This window comes from Columba livia, chromosome 22 (assembly GCF_036013475.1).
Source record: "Columba livia isolate bColLiv1 breed racing homer chromosome 22, bColLiv1.pat.W.v2, whole genome shotgun sequence".
In the NCBI taxonomy this organism is placed as follows: domain Eukaryota; kingdom Metazoa; phylum Chordata; class Aves; order Columbiformes; family Columbidae; genus Columba; species Columba livia.
The window spans coordinates 1,246,111-1,265,714 of NC_088623.1; positions in this window are offsets into that span (position 1 = coordinate 1,246,111).

Genomic DNA, 19,604 nt, shown 5'->3' on the forward strand with positions numbered 1-19,604 from the left:
TCGCCCTGCCCGGCCCAGCCCGGCTGCTCTCCCGGCCCCAGCCCCAGCCCTGGCCCCACTGCTGCCCTGCTGAGCTGCTCGGGGCTGGGTGCTGCCCCTGCCCGCCCACCTGCTCCCTGCGCTCGGCTGGAGCAGCCTGGGCGTCCCGGGCTGGCAGGGGCACCAGGAGGAGGAGGAGGGTGAGGACCATGGCCCCCACGCTCGCACCATGATGCTGCTGCTGCCAAGACACAGCACAGCACGTCACCGTGGGGCTGTGACCTCATGGTCACATTGCAGTCACCACATCTGCACACTACTGCATGGCCTTGTTCTACACCAGCATGGAAGGAACACAAGTGGAGAAGGGTGCACCTATTTGGGAGGCAGCGCTGCCTATGGGAGTGCACAGGCTCTCACTTCTTGCTTCCCAGAAATCAATCAATCAATCAATCAATCAATCCCAAAAGCACCAACTTCAAGGGTCTTGTAACTATTTTTCTCAGGCAGCTCTCTAGGAAGAAACCAGCTTTTCCTGCTAGTTTTACCACAGCTTCAATGCCTTTAAAGCCACCACTTCTTACCTCTGCTGCTCCAACACAGCCTCACAGCCCAGCAAAATCATAGTGCAGGCAGAAACCTTCACCATACAGAGAGGGAGAGTCAGGAATACGTTACTCTCAAAAAACAGACACTGTCAACCACTCTTGCTCTCGCTTACCAAATTCAGACAGTGTAAGAAAACAACAAGGAAGCGAGATTCTTATTTTATGGAGCCCATTATATGGACCATTCAACATCAAGTCCAACCAGAGTCTGAACCTCCGAATAAGAAATATCATCTTAAAATTTCTAGGAAAATGAAGGGCTTTGAAGTGGCAAGACCATAAAATATTCATAAAAGCACTGGATTCCGGGATTATTTCAAATGGACGAGGCCATTTCAAATTTCACGAGGCCAACAAGAGTTTGTTTTTAATCGTGGCTTTGGCTGTTCTGCCCGCTGGTGCCCAGTGAGTGTTTCTGAGCAGCGATCCCAGCCGTGGCCGCAGGTTGCAGCTCTTCCTCCCGGGGCCTGTGGGCAGGCGGGCCGGCCGGCAGAGCTGCCCGTGGCTCTGGAAGGGCTCTCTGAGCTCTTCCTGCCAGAGGCAGCACTGGCTGCTGGTGCCCTGGGGCAGCTTGGTCCCTGCTGGGGCAGCTTTGCTGCCTCCTGGACTCTTCCTCCTCCTCTTCCTCCTCTCCAGCATCACAGGCGTCAGATGCTGTGTCCTCCCTCATCCAGGCTGCAATCTGTCCCCGTCACCACCCACTGTTTTCCTCATCTGCATCTCCAGGGCACTGAAGCCTTCCTGCTCCTCCTCCTCCTCTGTGCTGAGGGGTCACAGTCCGTGATCTCCACAACTGCGTGTGGAGATCATAGCGGCGCCGCGGGGATCTGCTCCGCTCCCTCTGCCTCAGCTGGGTCTGCTCCCGAGCAGCTTTGGGTGCAGAACGACACCGGGAGCTGTGGCTGGAGGGCCCTGGAGCTGCATCATCCCTTAGGGCTCGGTCAGACCGTGGAGGACTGGTTCTCCAGCTCCTCGTCCTCCTTTCTGAGTGATGCTGGTTTGTGATCTCCAGAAACTGGCTGCGGAGATCATAGTCCCGCCGTGGGGATCTGCTCCGATGTCTCATCCTTGGCCGGGTTTGCCCCTGAGCAGCTCTGGGGGCAGGAACAGACTGGGAGCTGCTGCTGGAGGACAGTGGAGCTGCTGGTGCAGACTGGGAGCTGCCACTGGAGGGTATTGGAGCTGCCTCGTCCCTGTGAGTGGGGTCACAGCTCAGGGGACTGGTTCTCCCCCTCCTCCCATCTGAGTGTTCGTAGTCCGCGGTCTCCACAATCCAGCTGCGGAGATCGTTGCCCCAGTGCGGGGATCTGCTCCTGGGCCTCTCCCTGGCACCGTTCTCCTGGCAGGGGGCAGAAGAGCTGAATCCCCGCTCCTCTTTGCTGCTGTCCTCTTGTGCAGAGTGGAGCACACGGTCACGGGGGTGACAGCGCAGCGGGCACGCAGCTTTCCTTCTGGACACCAGCCTGAGACAGCCGTGGAAGAAGCGACGCAAGCAGGAGCCCATGGAGAAGCTGCTGTTGATCCTGCCTGGCCAGATGGGGCACGGCCAGCCCACAGCTGCCTCCTGGGCTCCTGCCCGGCTTTGCTGGCTGGTGATGGCTGGTGCAGATGAGCTGCTGTCCTCTGCAGAGTCCTCCATGCCCCCCGCCATGTCCTGCAAAGAGAGCTGTGAAAAGGTCCTGCCCTTTCCTCCTGACAGGACCCACCAGTGGGGAACCCCTAGAAGCTGTGAGCGAACATCTAATGGCCTCCCAAAGGCTCCTGGAGGCTGCAGAGGGGCCAAGGAGGACAAATGTGATGGATCCAGGTGGATGTTGGGAGTGGGAGCCGTGCTGCAACTGTGCAGAAAGCTGCCGTGTGGGAGGGAAAAGAGAGCGCTGCCAAGATCCCCAAAAGAAACCCGCTGTCCATCTGGTGCCCTGACCACCTCCCCACAGCCGCCTTAGTCCTATGGGGCAGATGCTGCTGTCCCACAGAACGCACCTGCTTGCTGCCGGCCGCCCACTGACTGAGGAGGGAACGGGCTTCTGATGGTGCTGGTGAGGAAGAAGCCCTTTGTCCAACTTCCAAATCAGAGCACCTGGGTTAAAAAAGAGGGATCTCTGTTGGGGGCTGTTCTTGCAGCCTTCCCTGGGTTCCGGCATTTTCTTGGAACAGTTTATATGACAGGGAGAAGATGCAACTAAGACCACAAATGGGAAATGTGGTTGGGCTGAAGGATGCAGGTGGTAATTGTCTGCTATGACAGAAACACTCAACAGGATGAGAAGAAAAATAGCAAAGCCAGGAACAGGAAATGTGTTCTGAACACAGTTTAAAACTTGTGATTACCTGATGTAAAACAGTAAATAGGCTTGCTGCCTGAGGACTGTGTCACTGTCGCAAAGATCCACAGACTTGTCGTCCATGCGGTACCACAGTCCATCACTGGCCTGCAAAGAAAAGCGTCGATATCTGGAGATGAATGGCACGGCTTCTCCACAAAACACAGGCCAAAAACTGCCCAACCAGCAGTGTTCAAAACATATGCATTCCAGCCCCTGAGGAAACCTTCTCTCCTCAAATCCGTGGCTGCCAGTAACATGGCCAGGAAAGTCAGTTTTCCCCAGGATACGTTTTTCCGTTGTTCAGAAGGAAGTAGCTTTTCACCTTTATGTAGCAGAAGTAGTGTCCTGCACGGCAGCTGCCACCTCCGTGCACCAGGACGGCGTATAAGGAGTAGAGGAGCGGTTCTCCGGCTGCCTGAGACATGTACGGGCGAAGATCCAGGTACTGGGGATACTCCACGACCTACGGAGAGACCAGGAGGGCTCAGCAATGACCCTGGAACACTTCAGGACACAGCAATATGTCCCGAGTTGGGTGGCAGGAAACTCATCTGGACCAAAGCAGCTCTGTGGGAGCAGAGGACACACTTGTCTTCCCACAGGAAGTGTCCCCAGAAGGGAACGTGAAAATCTCAACATGAGCAGCTTGTGAAAGAGCGTCCAGCTTTGGGAAATCTTCTCCAGGAAGAGAACGTTGCACTCCAGTTGTGCACACACCTTGCTGATCTTGTCGCCGGTGAAAGCTTCAAACCTCTTCAGACAGACCGTGAGAACCTTGGGCGCGCGATGGACCGTGAACCTCTTGGAGGCGGCAGTCACCTTGTCACACCTTGAAAGCCAGGACAGAGCCAAGGGCTGAAACGCACCATTTTTTCCCCCAAAGGCCAGACAGACTTTCCTGTCTCACACATCCCTGCGCTCTTTTAAGGCTATTCAGTACCATAATGCCATGTTAAAAAACCTGCGTCTCATTACTCTGCCTTAATTCAATGTGAAAAGCTGACTTCTGCTCAATGACACCTTCGCACAGGATCTAGTATGAATACATCATCAATAATGGCCTTACTTGCTACATTTAAAGCAGTTTTCACCATCCAGGTGCTCCGGTTTCACAAAGTCTTCCAGAGCTGCGGTGACAGATGCGGCTGCCTGGAGGAGTGAGAAGGGAGAGCCCTGAGCTCTGGGAAATTCCCACAGCCAAACACTTACGAGGAGTTTACGCAAAAAAACCAGCTCGATGAGGCTGAGGAGACCCACTGTGAACCCGCAAGCAGTGCCCAGGAGGCAGAAAGAGGGTGTGATGCTGAACATCTCCCTCATTTCTCAGGGATTCCCAGGGTTCTCCAGAGCCACCTCTTTGTGGCACTGCACAGTTCAGCTGCGATGGTATGGGTGTCACCAGTGATGGAAACAACACCCCCATGAGCCTGGGAGCCAGACGGCTGTTGCGGGAGGGCAAGGGAAGAAGGAGGAGGGTACGCCATGGTGCAGAGAGGGGCACGTGTGCCTGTCCAGCTGAAACCAGCTCTGACAGGGAGACCACTGCCATGGCCTCTGCAGAACACAGTCCATTCCACCTCCCGCCTACCGCCAACCTCTCTTGTCAGATACGTTTTTAAGCCAACTGTGTGGAATCTGGAAAGCTACAGGGGCCTTGGGACGTCTTGAAGCACAATTACAAACTCTCTTACTTTGATATCCAGAGGAACATCCAGGAAGGCCTCGTAGGAATCGGAAACCGCTTGGCAGCTCCAGCATGTGACTGGAAGGCAAATGGAAATGCTCAGTGACAGGGGAAGTCGACAGACTGTGCCGGGTTACCCTCTCACACCCACTGCGCCAATCACACCATCGGCTGTTATCGCAGGCAGACAGGAGGGCACAGACGATTCCAAGGAGAGCAATAGCAGTGGAAAAGTACCTCTGGATCTCAGAAAGCCCCCAAAGATCTGATGGACGATGGTGGTTGCTTGAGAGGACATGTCCAAGCTGCAAACCAATGGGAAGGCAGAGTTATCTCCTCCCAGAGTCTGGCTTTGTCTGAAAGCCCTGGGCATAGTTTTCCTTGAGGGGAGGACATCAAGGACTCCAAAGGGCTTGGGAACGCTGGAAACACAATTTGCTTGCGCTTACTCGCTGTTTCCTCTCAGACAAGCTCTCTGCATGGCATCCATGGTGCAGCGTAAGAACTCGTGGGCGTCCTCCTGCCTGCCATGCTGGAAATTTTCTCCTATTTCTAAGAAAGAAGAAGTTACTAGATCAATCATGTCACAGCACCTGCACTGACTCACCTGTGAGAAAATCGACGACAGCCCAAGGCTCGATGGCACTGGCTGAGGAATGCAGGACCTGTTGAACGTGCACTTCCATCCTGCACATGACGCAGAAGCCTTTCTGGCCACCTGGAGAGGGAGGGAGGAATGGGAGAGGAAAGGTCCTCAGGTTTGCAAAATATCTACAGCGATGGGAAACCTAATGGAGGTCTTGCAGTTTAAGAATTCTCCATTCCACCCAAGTTGCCCAAGTCCCAACAAGCCCGGGACATTTTAATGCACGGAAAACTTTCTTCAGAGGGATGCTGAACTGATGGAAGCTTTCTGTGCAATAAGCAAAGGAGTTTAACTTGCAGGAACAGGGACCAAGAGCCTGGGATAGAAAGAGGTGCCTTTCTGAAGTTGAACACATCCAGATACAACAAGCTGCTTCTAGGCTTGAGTGTTCAGAGAACACCAACTCAGGGAGCTGACAAAGAAGGGCCACTTTTCTCCTAGATCAGCTTCCAGATTCTGGGAGCCCTTGGGCCCTGCTCAACAGATGGACAAGGAATGTTCCCTAAAGTACTCACAGGCCCGGCTGTGCTCCCCAGAGAGCAGGTGGTTGGCCAGAGGCGGGGTGTAGGTCAGGCACTGCAGGACGGAGTTGAGGAAGCACGTGTTGCCCAGGTTGTGCAGTCCCGCTCCAGCTCTCTGGCTGTGCTGCCAGGCCATGCAAATCTTCTCTGGGGGAAAGAGGATTCTCTGCGGCGGAGCCATTCCCTCAGCAACGACTGCCAAGAAACCACATTGGAAGAGAGATGAGTCCATGTTCTTGCACAGAAGCAGATTTAAAAGTTGAGTTCTGTATCTGTACAGGAGCACCCAGGAAAACAAGCTCTATCCTCCCACACAGAAAAACTGGGGGAAGCCTAACACTGCTCTTGAAAGTTCCTGGTCAAGGAGCAGTTTTGGAAAATAGCATGTTCCCCTGCTCACTTTGCCAAAAGTGCAACAAATCCGCACTCTGACTTTTGTGCCCTGAGCAACCTTCCTTTCCCTCTGGAGTCTTGACCTGGATCAGCCCCCGGCACAGTCTCCCCGTGCGTGTCAGGGCTGGAGGGTGCCCGGCAGACGGGCTGCGATGCTGGAGCCAGGCAGGACGGGGAAAGCCGGGTGCAGCGGGTGAGGAACTCGCTTCAGACGGGCAGGAAAGGTCCCCGTCCCACAGCACGGTTGCCTCCTGCCCGCCCAGCTGCCTCTCGCTGCCCGTGCCCTGGAGCAGGAGCTGGGTCCCCTCTGCACGCAGAGGCTGTGCTGGGGCCGGCTCCCAGCTCGGAGCAGCCCTGGACTTCAGGCAGCATCATGGCCAACACCTGTGGAACCCCCCTGCCAGCGTGCAGAGAAACGTGATCCCGGTGTTGAGCAGGGAGTGCTCGCTGGCCCCCGCCCTGCCCAGACAACCAGGGCCCCTCACTCACCCATCTCCAGGTCCTGGGCCATGCACAGCTCCTGGGGCTCTGCTGGAGAGCTGCTCTCCTGGGGAGCCCTGTCCTCCTCCAGGGCCACCACGGGGCAGGTGAGGTGTTTGTCTGCCATCTCGTGGGTTTGGGGAATGAGGTATAGGTGAGGAACTGGGAAGACTTGGTGAAACACCACGAGTCTGCCAAGGGCAGCCGGGAAAGACGTGGGCTGCACTTGGGGAGTCCTCAGCACAAGGCTGCTGGGGGCAGAGGGGAGTCTGCCAGGGGCAGCTAAAGTGAGGGTATGGTTGGACTCGATGATCTTAAAGGTTCGCTTCCAACCAAAAAGATTCTCTGAATCTCAAACTCAATGAAAGACGTGGGCTACGCTCGGGGGCTCTCGCCAGCTCCGTGCTCGCACCCTGTCTCGTCACCGTCCTGCCGGACAGTGTGGGCTGGGGCTGCCGCTGCGCTGAGCACATGCAGGGCAGTGGGTGTCACAATGCGAGGTCACAAAGGGCCCCACTGTGACCCTGCGCCTGGGGAGCGAGGGGCACCATGTCCCGCTGGGAGGAACAGGCCAGTTCAGCCCTGGGCACCTGGGTGCTCTCAGGTGTCTCCAAGTCCCCCTTTGCCCTCATGTCCCCTTGGGACTGCCCTGTTGCCCTGTGGTATGTTCCAGAGACCCGTGTTCACCTGGCTGGCTGATCTGAACAGCAGTGAAGCTGCTCCTGTAGTGGGTTTGTAGAAGTTTCTAGGGAACTCCAAGGGTGGGCAGCAGAGGGCATGGGCTTTGTGTGCTGTCTCACCGCTTACAGAAGCTCTCAGTGGCTTGAGGATAAACTGACCGTATAACCAAGTGACAAACTGTTGGAGCAGGCAGAGCACAAAAGGAGGAATCCAGGTGGTGGGGGGTGAAAAAGGTGGAAAGCCTGAGGTACTAAATGCCTTCTTCACCTCAGTCTTTAACAGTCAGAACAGTTGTGCTCCAGGTACCCAGCCCTTGAAGCAGAAGACAGACATGGGGAGCAGAGTGAAGCCCCAATGATCCAAGGGGAAATGGTTGGCAACCTGCTACACCACTTGGAAACCCACAAGTCTGTGGGGCCAGATGGGATACACCCAAGGGTTCTGAGGGAACTGGCGAGGGGATCACTGAGCCACTTTCCATTATTTACCTGCAGGAGGACAAGAGACACAGAGAATATCGCTACCTTCCCTTATTAAATTCATCAGTGGCCACACAGTGTCTTTGTTTCTCGTTTAACTTTTCCTGCAGTATTAACAGCTCATTATGGGACCCCTGAATTGCCTCACAGGTCTGGACTGAGTTCTGATCTGGACTGTTGCTGTGCTTGGCGGCTGCTGTCCTTGCAGACCAGATGAACTAAGTTCTGCCATCCTGCCTGGCAGTTCATTCCATCCGTGTCACAGCTCTGTCTGCAGCACTGACAGCTCCAGCTCCCCCAGTCAGGTCCCTGGCTGAGGACATTGCCTCACATCTGGGCTGAACCACTCCAGCTGTGGCACCAGCCCAGCTCTGACCTGCCACAAGGAAACCTGGGACCAAGTGTCCAAGAGCCCATGTGTGCAAAGGCTTTGCTGCAGAGCACACACATGACATGGCCAAATATTGGTGAATGTCTCTGTAGACCTATGAGTATAAAACCAGAATAAAATTACTAAATCCATTCAACTGAAGATATTCCTTCTTCAGCTTGGAGAAATTAGATCCTTTGCTGCAACCTTCCAAGTGTCCTGTCTAATGATGGGACAAGAAGAGATGATTTTCATACCAGTTTATTTTCTAAGAGGAAGAATATAATGCTGGCAAGAAGTGTCTGTGCAGAGGAGAGAGAATCAACGTCACTGATTACTTCAGGTTGTTTCAAAGGATGTGCCCCTGGACCGCCAGGGACACCTGGAGGAGCCCAGAGGGGACAGAGAAAGGGACATCACGGGCTGCTCCTGTGCTGCTGGGCTGGGCTGGGCTCCTGGGACACAGGGAGCTCACGGAAGCGGCAGCGCTGCAGAGAGCCAGCTCTGCCCAGGAGCAGCTCCTCTGCACACGCAGCAGGGCTGAGGGCTCTGCCTGCAGCACCGAGGGCAGAGGAGACAGGCAGAGAGAGGTTAAAGACAACATGGGGTGGAGGATGCTGAGAGATCACTGGGAGAGAAATCTTCACAAATATTAAGCCTGTGGCTGCAGGGCATTGCATCTGCAAATCATGGCAGAATCTCTGATAGCTGTCACACTGCAGAGCCTACAAGAGACGTAAGTACAACTCTTAGAGATTCCCTGATGCAGAGGAGAGGATGTGCTGCAGAGCAGGGGTTGCCTTCTGCGCTGTCAGAGTGACAAGACGTGAATGCTGCGTTCTCCCCAGGATGGCTGTGGGGTGTAAATGTAAATGCGCAGGCAGGGGTGCCCAGGGCTGTCCTGCAGAGCAGGGTCCCTGCACCCCAGGGCTGTGCCGGGGCAGGGACTCTGCCGCCTGCCAGGGTCAGCGCTCAGCCTGCCCGGGGAGATCCCAGCAACACTGAGGGGAGAAGCTGTGGGGGGAAGGAGCAAACCCTATTGGGCAGGAAAGTTGCTTCTGCTGTTGAGAGGGCGCCGTGTGGTCAGTGCTGCTCACAGTTCCAGATCACCCGCAGGATTTTTTGCGGCGATTAGAAATGACGCATACCAGGACACAGACAGAAATTCGCGCAGAGGCAGAGATCTTGTTCAGGAAGGAGCGCAGAGCCTGGCCAAGCAGAGACCTGACCTAGGCCTAGGCTGCCTTCTTTATTCACCATTGACAACGTATAGGATTTACAGGTACGGGCCTGGACTAAGATGTTTGCAAAAGGTGTTTTTCCACTAATTGTTATTAAAAACACACTAAACTCATGTGATGTTTCTCTCACTTGTTTTTCCACTCATTCACAGACCAGGCCCAAGGACATTCACACATCCCATGCACTAGGGGTCGGTTATCCAGCCCGAGATACCATTCTGACGAATCTGGACTATAACTTTTTACAATTAGGAGAAATGTACTTCAAAGTAATCTGTCCAAGGTCCTTTATATATTATTATGTTAGTATTATGTCTTTGGCCGTCCGGATGGTCGTGTTAGTATTGATCTTCCTTTATCATCCAGGTGGCTGGAACCGCACATCTTGCTTTCCCACGTTTTACTTTCCAACACGGGTCCTCAAGACATTATCTTAGAATCTCTCACATATGGCCAGTTGAACAGCTTGTCAGAGGAAATAAGATGAAGTGAGTGCACTCTGATGGAAACAAGGTTACATAAAAGTTTATCATGGTTTTACTTGTCTAGTAATACTATTTAACAGATTTAAAACAGTACAGAGAATGCCACATTGTACACCTCATGTTGCAAACATCGGCACTGAGCGTATTTCTGATATGAAATACAGGTGGATGTCTCTTGGAAAATTTTTGTTCCTTTATAGAATGTCTTTCCATTTTTTTTCCATTGTCTGGAATGCTTTTCCTATTCCTCTTTCCCTTTTTTTCCATCCTAGAATGTGAATGTAACTTCCTACGATCGTCTCTTTAGAAAAGAGAGTGAAATCCAGGGGTTTACTTTGCTCTAGTTGGGAGGGGAGCAAATACAGCGGTTTTGACTATTGATGTGATTCAGAGCAGCACACCAGACAGATGTGCTGGGCGCAGCTTTTTAATGTGAGACTTGCAGAATCAAGACAAAAAAAAGCAAGCCATTTCTGCCAAAGAAGCAGCTGCTGAAAGTGACATAACACAGGCTGATTTTATGCACGTCCCAATGTGAATGGTCAGCAGAAGACCAGGAGAAAACCCTTGGATACTGAAGATGAATTTGGTGCTTCCTGCCATTGCATCCTCCTCTGCTGAGGCCGTGACATGAGGGGCAAGGTGTCGGGCAGAGTGACAGCCCAAGCAGCCAATCAGAGGTCCACACCTCAGATGGAGGGAGGGCACTGCACTGCAGTGCTGGGGCCAATCAGAGCCGGGATCACCTCAGGGAAGGGCGGCCCAAAGCAGGGCAGGGTGACAGCCCAGGGGACCAATGCGGGGCAGCGTCACCTCAGGGAGGAGACTGGCCGCCCTGCCGCCCTGTGCTGGCAAAGGTGGAAGTGAGAAGGCGGCGGCTCTGCCGGTGGCCGGGCTGAGCTCGGACGTGGCGCCCGTTGGGCTGCCCCAGGGCTGAGCAGCCCCCGGCCCTGGCCCTGCCTCCTCTCTTTAGCCCTCCCCCAGCTCTTACCCCCTTGCCCATGTTCTGGACCCCCCGTCTCTGTGGAAGCCACCGCTTCACAGAGTCAGTGTCCCTGGGCTGCGCCACCACACAGCAGCCATGGGCCACCTATCTCTATCAGGGCTACTGACACCTCTTTCTCTTTCTCCATCCCCCTGTAATGCCCTCCATCCCATCTTTTCTGTCACTCTGTCTTGCTCCCTGTTTATTTTTTAAATTCCTTCCACTCAGTCTTGTACCCTGTCACTATTTTTTTGTTCTTCCCTCCTTTTTCCTGCTCCCTGCCCGTCTTTGTCTCTCCTTCCATTTGTTCTGCTGCCCATCTCTTTTTCCCTTCTTGCTCCAGCTCTCTGTCCTGCTCCCTGCCCCTTTCATTTCCTTTCTGTTTCTCTGTCCTTCTTCCTGTCTGTCCCCCAGCCTGTCTTCCTGTCCTGCTCCCTCTTCAGTTTTTCCCCTCTCTCTGTCACTCTGTCCTATCCCCTGGTTCTTTTATTTCTCACTCCATCTTTGTTCTGCAGCCCAAAGATGATTTTGGTCTTCATCTCTGTCCCGCTGCCCAGCCCAGGCTTTTTTAATCTCCATCTGTGTCCTGCTCGCTGTCTCTTATTTTTGCCTGTCTTTCTGTTTGTCCTGCTTCCCTGCCCCTTTTCTCTCTCTCTGTCACCCTGTCTTTACCCATCTTTGTGTTTCTCTGACAATCCTCATCCTGCTCCCTTTCTTCTCTTCCTACCTCTGTCCTGTGTCCTTCTTCCAGTCTTTTTTCTCTTCTCTTCTCTTCTCTTCTCTTCTCTTCTCTTCTCTTCTCTTCTCTTCTCTTCTCTTCTCTTCTCTTCTCTTCTCTTCTCTTCTCTTCTCTTCTCTTCTCTTCTCTTCTCTTCTCTTCTCTTCTCTTCTCTTCTCTTCTCTTCTCTTCTCTGCTCTGCTCTGCTCTGCTCTGCTCTGCTCTGCTCTGCTCTGCTCTGCTCTGCTCTGCTCTCCTCTCCTCTCCTCTCCTCTCCTCTCCTCTCCTCTCCTCTCCTCTCCTCTCCTCTCTTCTCATCTTCTCTCTGTCCCTCTGTTACCAATCCTACTCATGGTAAAACTTCAAAAAGCAACTATATATCTGCACCATGGTCATCCATTAGCCATCTTGCAGCTTGCCTATTAATCCTGATGTCCCTGAAGATTGTGTTGCTATGTTACTTATCTGTCAATGCAGGTAAGTTTATAGCGTTTCAAACACCATAGAATAATTTTGATTGAAAATGACCTTTAAGATCATCCGGTCCAACAGTTAACCAAACACTGCCAAGTCCATCACTAACCCATGCACCTAAGAACCTCATCTGTGCATCTTTTAAATACCCCCAGGGCTGGCGAGTCAACCCTGGGCAGCCTGTCCCTGTGTTAGAGGGGGTGGGATGCTGGCATTACCTTGGTTGTCCAGGGGTACCTTTCATCTTCATGGACAGCCCTAAGATACTGAGAAGCAAAGTCTTATGATGAGAACTAGGCTGTCCTTATGGACCTTGTGATTATCTGGTATCCTTTAGATTGCTCACTGTAGCGTGACTAACCAGTATGCAATGTAACATTGTCGAGGGTTTTATTGCGGGGTGACAATAAAACTGCGGCAGATATATTGTTAACACCCCTCTTGCCCCCCGGCTTCCCCCTTCAGCTCCTTCCTCTCTCCCCTTCCCACTAAGGACAGGCGATCGGGAGGGAAAGAAGGACAGAGAGAAGAGAGTTGGAAAAATTAAAAATGTTTTACTAATGCTACTAATAAGAATAAAGAAAATAATACAAAACCAATCTTGAAAGTCCCAGCAACTGCAAAGCTGGCCCTCGAAGTCCTGGACTGGACTCAATAGCCAACAGGAGCTGGATTCAGTCTCTCTCTAGGCCTCAGTTCACAGGGACGACTAGCAAGGTCCTCTCTTAATATTGGCCATAATGAAAAGGGACGAGATCCTCGTGAGATCCCACTTTTATATGAAGTATTCATGTGAATGGGAGGTTATACTCCATTGGTCAGTTTCTTGGTCACCTGTTTCTCATTGCCCCTCTCACGACAGGTGCATACATGCTTATCAATAACTTCACATTCCATTGCTATGTTTACCGAAACATGTATCTGGTTTTCCAGGAAAATGCAGCTAATATGAAAGCTATAGCTGACAGGCAAATTCACTAAAAGAGAATTTTGTTTTTAACAAAACCAGGAAAACCTACATATGTGTTAAGAAATTTAATATGCTTTCTTACTGTAAAGACTGATTGGCATAATAGTTAGGGAGGTGAATTTCCATAATGCTATATAGACACATAGATATCATGGTTCCCTCCAGGAGCTGGTCTTAGGTTCTCAGTCTATCCAGGAACTGTCCCCAGGATCCCCTCATATCCCCAGTTCCTCCCCACACAGACAAACATACACACGTGCAGATATCTCCCTCCAGCAAAGCAGCACAGATCCATTGAGACTGGAAGGCAGCCAGCCTCCACCTTCTCTGTGCTTCCTCTTCATGCTTGATTTTAGTCAGGAGCTCCTTTCTCATCCATGCAAGCCTCCTGCCAACTTTGCTTTACTTCCTGCATGTCAGGATGAGCCATTCTGAAGCCTGAAGAGGAGATCTCTGACCATCCAACAGTTCCCTGCACCCCTCTTCTCCACAGGGTCATCTCCCATAGGACTCTTCAAAGTAGGTCACTCAGCAGGCCACAGCCTGCTCTCCTGAAATCCTGCTCTTTGTCTTGTTCCCTTCTTTCAGGAGCCTCAACTCAACTTTGTCAACCCTGACTGTTACATCCCTGACGAGCCCTTGTTCATAAGTGTGAAGTCCCACAGGGCACTTCACCTCACATACTCCTCAATCACCAGTGTCAGGAAACATTGCCAATGAGCTCCAAAACCCTCCTGGATGGCTTGCCCCTTGCTATGTTGCCCTTCAGCAAATATTGGGATTGTTTAGGTCTGCTATGAGGACAAGGATCTGCAAACATGAGGCTTCTTTCATTCTCTGAAGAAGGCCTCATCTGCTTCCTCTTCCTCATCAGGAGTCCATACAAGTTGTCCATCACCACAGCATTGCCCTTCTTGTTCTGCCTTCTCATGCTGACTTCTCAGCTCTCCAGCTGTCTCCAGCTTGCAGGGAAAGAGGAGCAGGTGATGCCTCATCATAGGACAGGCTATTATCGAGATAATCAAGGGATGTATAGAGGCTGAAAGCCCCCAACAGACATGGGCTTCTTCTCCCATTAGCTATGGCTGTTGTCTCCACCACTGTTGTCTGTAAGGAGGTACCTTGTCCTTACAGCTTCCTTGTTCCCACCCAGGAACCTGGGAGGTTTCAGACCACAGTCCTGCCCTTGGCATTGCACAGTCCCACATCACACTGTCCCAAGAAGAGACCTGAGCAAAGGGTTAGGAACAGGATCCCTCTTTCCAGGGTCTGGGGGTCAGGGCTTGTACTTTTGATTTCTTCCAAGTGCCTTCCTCTTTAACTGCACTATTGAAACTTACATAAAGAAGTAGACAAGTCTTGAAGATTGGATGTAAATGATGGAAGTGACACAGCTCTGTCTGTGTTCTCTGATAACTGCCAGTTCCAGGCAAATATCTCAGGTACTCTGGGGCCTCTAGTGGTATGGACTGGTACTTATGGTCACACCATGGAACTCTGCCTGAAAATCTGGGGAATGCTCTCAATACTTCAAACCAAACCAAAACAAAATTTTAAGAGATGAATGGATTCAATACCTTCAATAAAGTGTTCGTGGAATTTCTATACTACCAAAATATTCTCAATTTCAGAATGTGAATTGATTGTGGGAGAAGAGGTATTGTTGTTAACCTGTGCTTGCATTGCCAGAATTCTGTCTATTACACTTTCTATTTATCTCCCTGACCTTCCAGGTGTTTCTACCTGTCCTTATTCAGCTCACCATGTCTGAAGTAATCTCTTCAGAAGCCTGTCTGGACATTTGCACTTTCCATTACTCTCCAGAGGTTCTTCCTTCTCTTACTCTTCGATCACTCAGATCCCTCTCACCTCCCACCCTGCTTTGAGCTTCAGGGAGGTAAAGCTGAATTGTCTTTCAGCAGTATCTCTCATAGTCCCTGTAAGCAACTCTTCAGCTGTGTTGGTGGATATCACTCCAAGTTGCTTTTAATACCTCTGCAACTGAGAGGTGTATTATAATGTTCATTAAGTTCTATTGTGTTTTCTTTTTGCTTGCTTTTGGTGTCTGTTTACTTTTTTCCTCCAATTCAAAAAACCCTCTGTGCCTTTTGACATCCAGTTCTCTCAGGAAAGCAGGTAGGAATTCCTGAAAAGGAGCTTTAAAAATGAGGTGCAAAGTTCAGTGGAAAAGCCTGATGTAAAGTGATGTAATTCCCAGGGGACCAAGGAGCAAAATAGCAAAATGGAGTGGTGAGGAGCAAGGGTGTCCATGCTGCTTTTCCCATCTGGTCACAACTCCTTAAGAGACACTGTGCATCAGCATCCATGGGAGAATTCTTCTGACACTTCTTCCAAGAGCTCACGGAGAATGTCCTCTTTACCTACCCTCCTGAAACCTCTCTAATTAGTTATACGAGTCTTCAATAGCTGAAGAAAATGATGGAAGTGAAATGCCTTCTTAGGGTTTTTGGCATTTTAGTGACCCCAAGGTGTATTTGAGGCCAAGTCCATGAACCTGAGAAGAGTTCAGCAAAGCTACTGAGAAGAGACTCAAAAAAGCTCTCTAGGAGCCTGGCCTGGTTTTGTTAAAACCAAGACCAGTTTCTCTTTCAGTGAATTTTCCTTTCAGCTAAGTTCTTCTAAGTAACCACATTTTTCTGAAGTTGGCTACATGTTTTTGTAAACAGATGTAGCAATGGAATGCAAGGTCACTGATAAGAATGCACATCCCGTAAGTGAGAAGGGCATATTTGCAAGGAAGAGTGAACTGAACAGGTGACTAAAATTGACCAACTAAGTATTCCATTCCATCCACGTCATATATCATATAAGAGTGGGACATCACAAGGGTCTCGCTCCTCTTTGACTATGGCTGGCATAGGGAGAGGACTCCGCCTGCTGTTCCTGCGATCTGAGGCCTAGTGACAGACCTTGCATCCCTGAATCCAGTTCTGATTTGCTGCAGAGTCTGACCCAGGACTTCCAGGTGACTGCCCTGCAGCTGCTGGAACAGTGGATTGGTTTTGTATAATTTGTATTATTTTCTCTATTTTATTCGCAGCATTAGTAAAACATTTTCAACTTTTTTCAACTTGCCAGTCCTCGCTCTCTTTGCTTCTCTTTGCCCTCCTATTGCCTTTCCTTGGTGGAGAGGGATGGGGAGTTAAGGAAGGGAGGGGGATAACAAGGCATCTGCCATGGTTTATTGTCGCCCTGCAATTAAACGGTGACAGGGTGTTGATTGACAGCCAGCTGAATGTGAGCCAGCATGTGCCCAGGTGGCCAAAAAGGCCAACAGCATCCTGGCTTGTATGAGCACCAGTGTAGCCATCAGGATGAGGGCAGTGACTGCCCCCCTGTACTGGGCACTGGGGAGTCCAAACCTTGAATCCTGGGTTCAGTTTTGGGCCCCTCACACCAAGAAAGCCCTTGAGGTGCTGGAGCGAGTTCAGAGAAGGGAACAGAGCTGGGAGAGGGACTAAAGCACAAGTGTGATGGGAGCGGCTGAGGGACCTGGGGGCTTCAGACTGGAGAGGGGAGACCTTTCTGCTATCCGTGACTATCTGAAAGTGAGGTGTGGAAATGACCTTACAACCCATGAGGTTATAAGGAAGGTATGTATTTATTTACAATGCTGGACACACGGGGAATCATTTCACCTACTACGTGTGTAAAATTGCAGTAGCTGTGAGCTTGGTTAAATGCAGTAAAGTGTTACATATTCATGAAAGTTTTAGGAACACCTATACATATTCATAACCTGTCCCCAAGAAGACGGTTCTTATTACAATGAGTTCTGGAAGACCATTTCCTTAGTCTCCACCTCCGGCTCCTCCTGGTTGAAGCTGCGCAGTGATCGTAAACCCGGGTCCTCTTTCTGTGTACACGGTCATTTTGGTCCAGTGTGATGAGTTGGTCAAGTCTCAGCCTGCTGAGTTGGTTTGAACTGGCGTGTCTCCTGTCCTGTGCCCAAGTTTGTATTATCTAGTTCACCCAAGGATGCACCCAAGGATTATTATCTTTGCAAGGCATCAGTGAAGACCTGTTTCTCGTACAATAAGTTACACAGAGTGAAGCAAGGCTAGGCAATAGTGATGTGGGTTAAAGGGTCAGTTCTTTAAGTGTGAGTGTTAATTGTTATTTATTTAAGTGTTAATTAGTTAATTGTCAATTTCCTGTATCAAAAGGAGGTTGTAGTATGGAGGGTGATGGTCTCTTCTCCCAAATAACAAGCAATAGGATGAAAGGAAATGGCTTCAAGTTTGCCAGGGGAGGTTTAGACTGGATATTAGGAAAAAAATTTTTCTGAAAAGTGTTGCCAGGCATTGGAACAGGCTGCTCAGAAAAGTGGTGGAGTCACCATCCCTGGAGAGGTTTTTTAAAAGATGTGGAGATGTGGACATGATTTAGTGGTGGACTTGGCTGTGTTAGCTTAAAGGTTGGACTCTATGATCTGTAAGGTCTTTTCAAATGTAAATGATTCTATGATGTTATGATTCCATAATTCCAGTTTGCTATGTAAAACATTCCCAGATCTCTCATCTTGCCCATAGTGGCCATGGGCCCCATCTTTGCAGACGTCTTCTGGACACTCTCCTGTTCATGCTCAAGAAGAAGAAGCCCCAGAGAGGGACACACTAGTCCAGAGGCTCTAACACCAGTGCTCAGTTAGTGGGATGATAACTTGCCATGTCTGTCTCACCATGTTCTTCCTCATTCAGCCCCGTATGCAGCTGGCCTTGTTCATGGTGCACATGCAGCACTGGCCATATGGCATCCCTCACAGTGCCCAGGCCCTTCTCCTCATCTTCACTGCTCAGTGAATCAGGGCCCAGCTGGCCCTGATGTACTGGCTTATTCTTCCCACCAGGAGCACCAGCCACTTCTCCTTGTAAACTTTAAAAGATTTCTGCTTCTCAGGGTCTCCCGGAACTGAAGATCCATTTAGTCAGTAGTTAATGCCTATGTGCAGATGTCTTACTCTGATGGTGGTGTCTCTCACAAGACAACAGCGGGAGGAGTTGCAAGGCACTACAAATGCTGAAGGGTTGTTCTACTTCAAAGGAATTTCCTTCCATCACAGGATTAATCATGCTGACTATCTCAGAAACAGCTGCAGAGCAAGTAAAGGCAGGGCCAGTGAAGAAAAAGCAAACAGAAGTGGACTGTTTGTATGGACTGGAACAAAAACCATCAAAGAGAATGTCAAGGTTTGATTGCAGGGCGACAATAAACTGTGGCAGATGCTTTAACCCCCTCTCTCCCACTAGCCCCCTTAGACCCCCTTCCCACAAAGTACAGGTGATTGGAAGGCAAAGAAAGACAGAGAGAAGAGTTGGAAAGAAATTAGAAATGTTTTTCTAATGTTACTAATAAAATAGAGAAAATAATACAAAATATACAAAACCAATCTTGAAAATCCCAGCAAAGAACTGCTCCGGCAGCAGCAGAAGACACCTGGAAGTCCTGGGCTGGATCCTGCAACTGGATTCAGTCGGTCACTAGGCGTCAGTTTGCAGGGACAACTGGCAGGGTCCTTCCCAGATGCCGGCCGGAGTCCAAGAGGGCCAGGACCCTTGGGATTCCCACTTTTATACGATGTATCACGTGAATGGGATGGCATACTTAGTTGGCCAGTTTTAGTCACCTGTTCACTTCTCTCCTCCTTGCCCCTCTCGCAGGACGCGCATCCTTATCAGCGTGATTCCGTGACCTTGCATTCCATTGCTATGTCTACTAAAACATGTGTCTAGCTTTCAGAGAAGTGCAGTTAGTAAGAAGACTTCAGCTGAAAGGAAAATTCACTAAAAGAGAAACTTGTTTTTAACAAAACCAGGACAGCGAAGAACTTGGATGGGTGAAAAGAGAGGAAAAGAAAATGGAACATAAGCAACAGGGGTGATCAAGGCTGTTTGCCAGTACCTACCAAGCAGCTCTTCATTGGAGCAGCAGTGGCTGGTGTGGGACAGGAAAGAAACAGATGAGCCAAGGTAACTTAAAGCTGACCTACTTTCACACTTGTGGAAAAGCTGAGTTTTTTACCTGCTGTGGGGAAGGGATGACCTGTGATGGAAGAAAATGTGCATTCACTCATGGTGGGTGGGACCTCAGGAGGTCTGTAGGCCAACCTCCTACCCACAGCATCTATCTATCACATCAATCACATCACATCACATCACATCACATCACATCACATCACATCACATCACTCAAACTTGCTCAGGAATTTATTCATTCTGGGTTTGAAAACTTCCAAATGTTGACATTGCAGAAACTTTCTGGCCTACCTGCTCCAAGGTTCGACTGCCTTCATGAGTAAACAGTTTTTCCTCACTTATTTCAGCTTTTGTCCATTGGACATCGTTCTCCCACGTGACATGACAGGGAAGAGTTTGGCTCCATCTTCTTTAAGTGTTATCAGAGGAGACTTCCTGAGAGAGGAACCTCTATCATGTTCCAAGGAGCTCTGTTAGCTGTCCCTGAACAGAGGGTGCATTGCTGAGAGGCTGCTGAAGATTTTACAGTCCTTTGATTATTCCCCCCTGCTGCTCATTCACATGAGC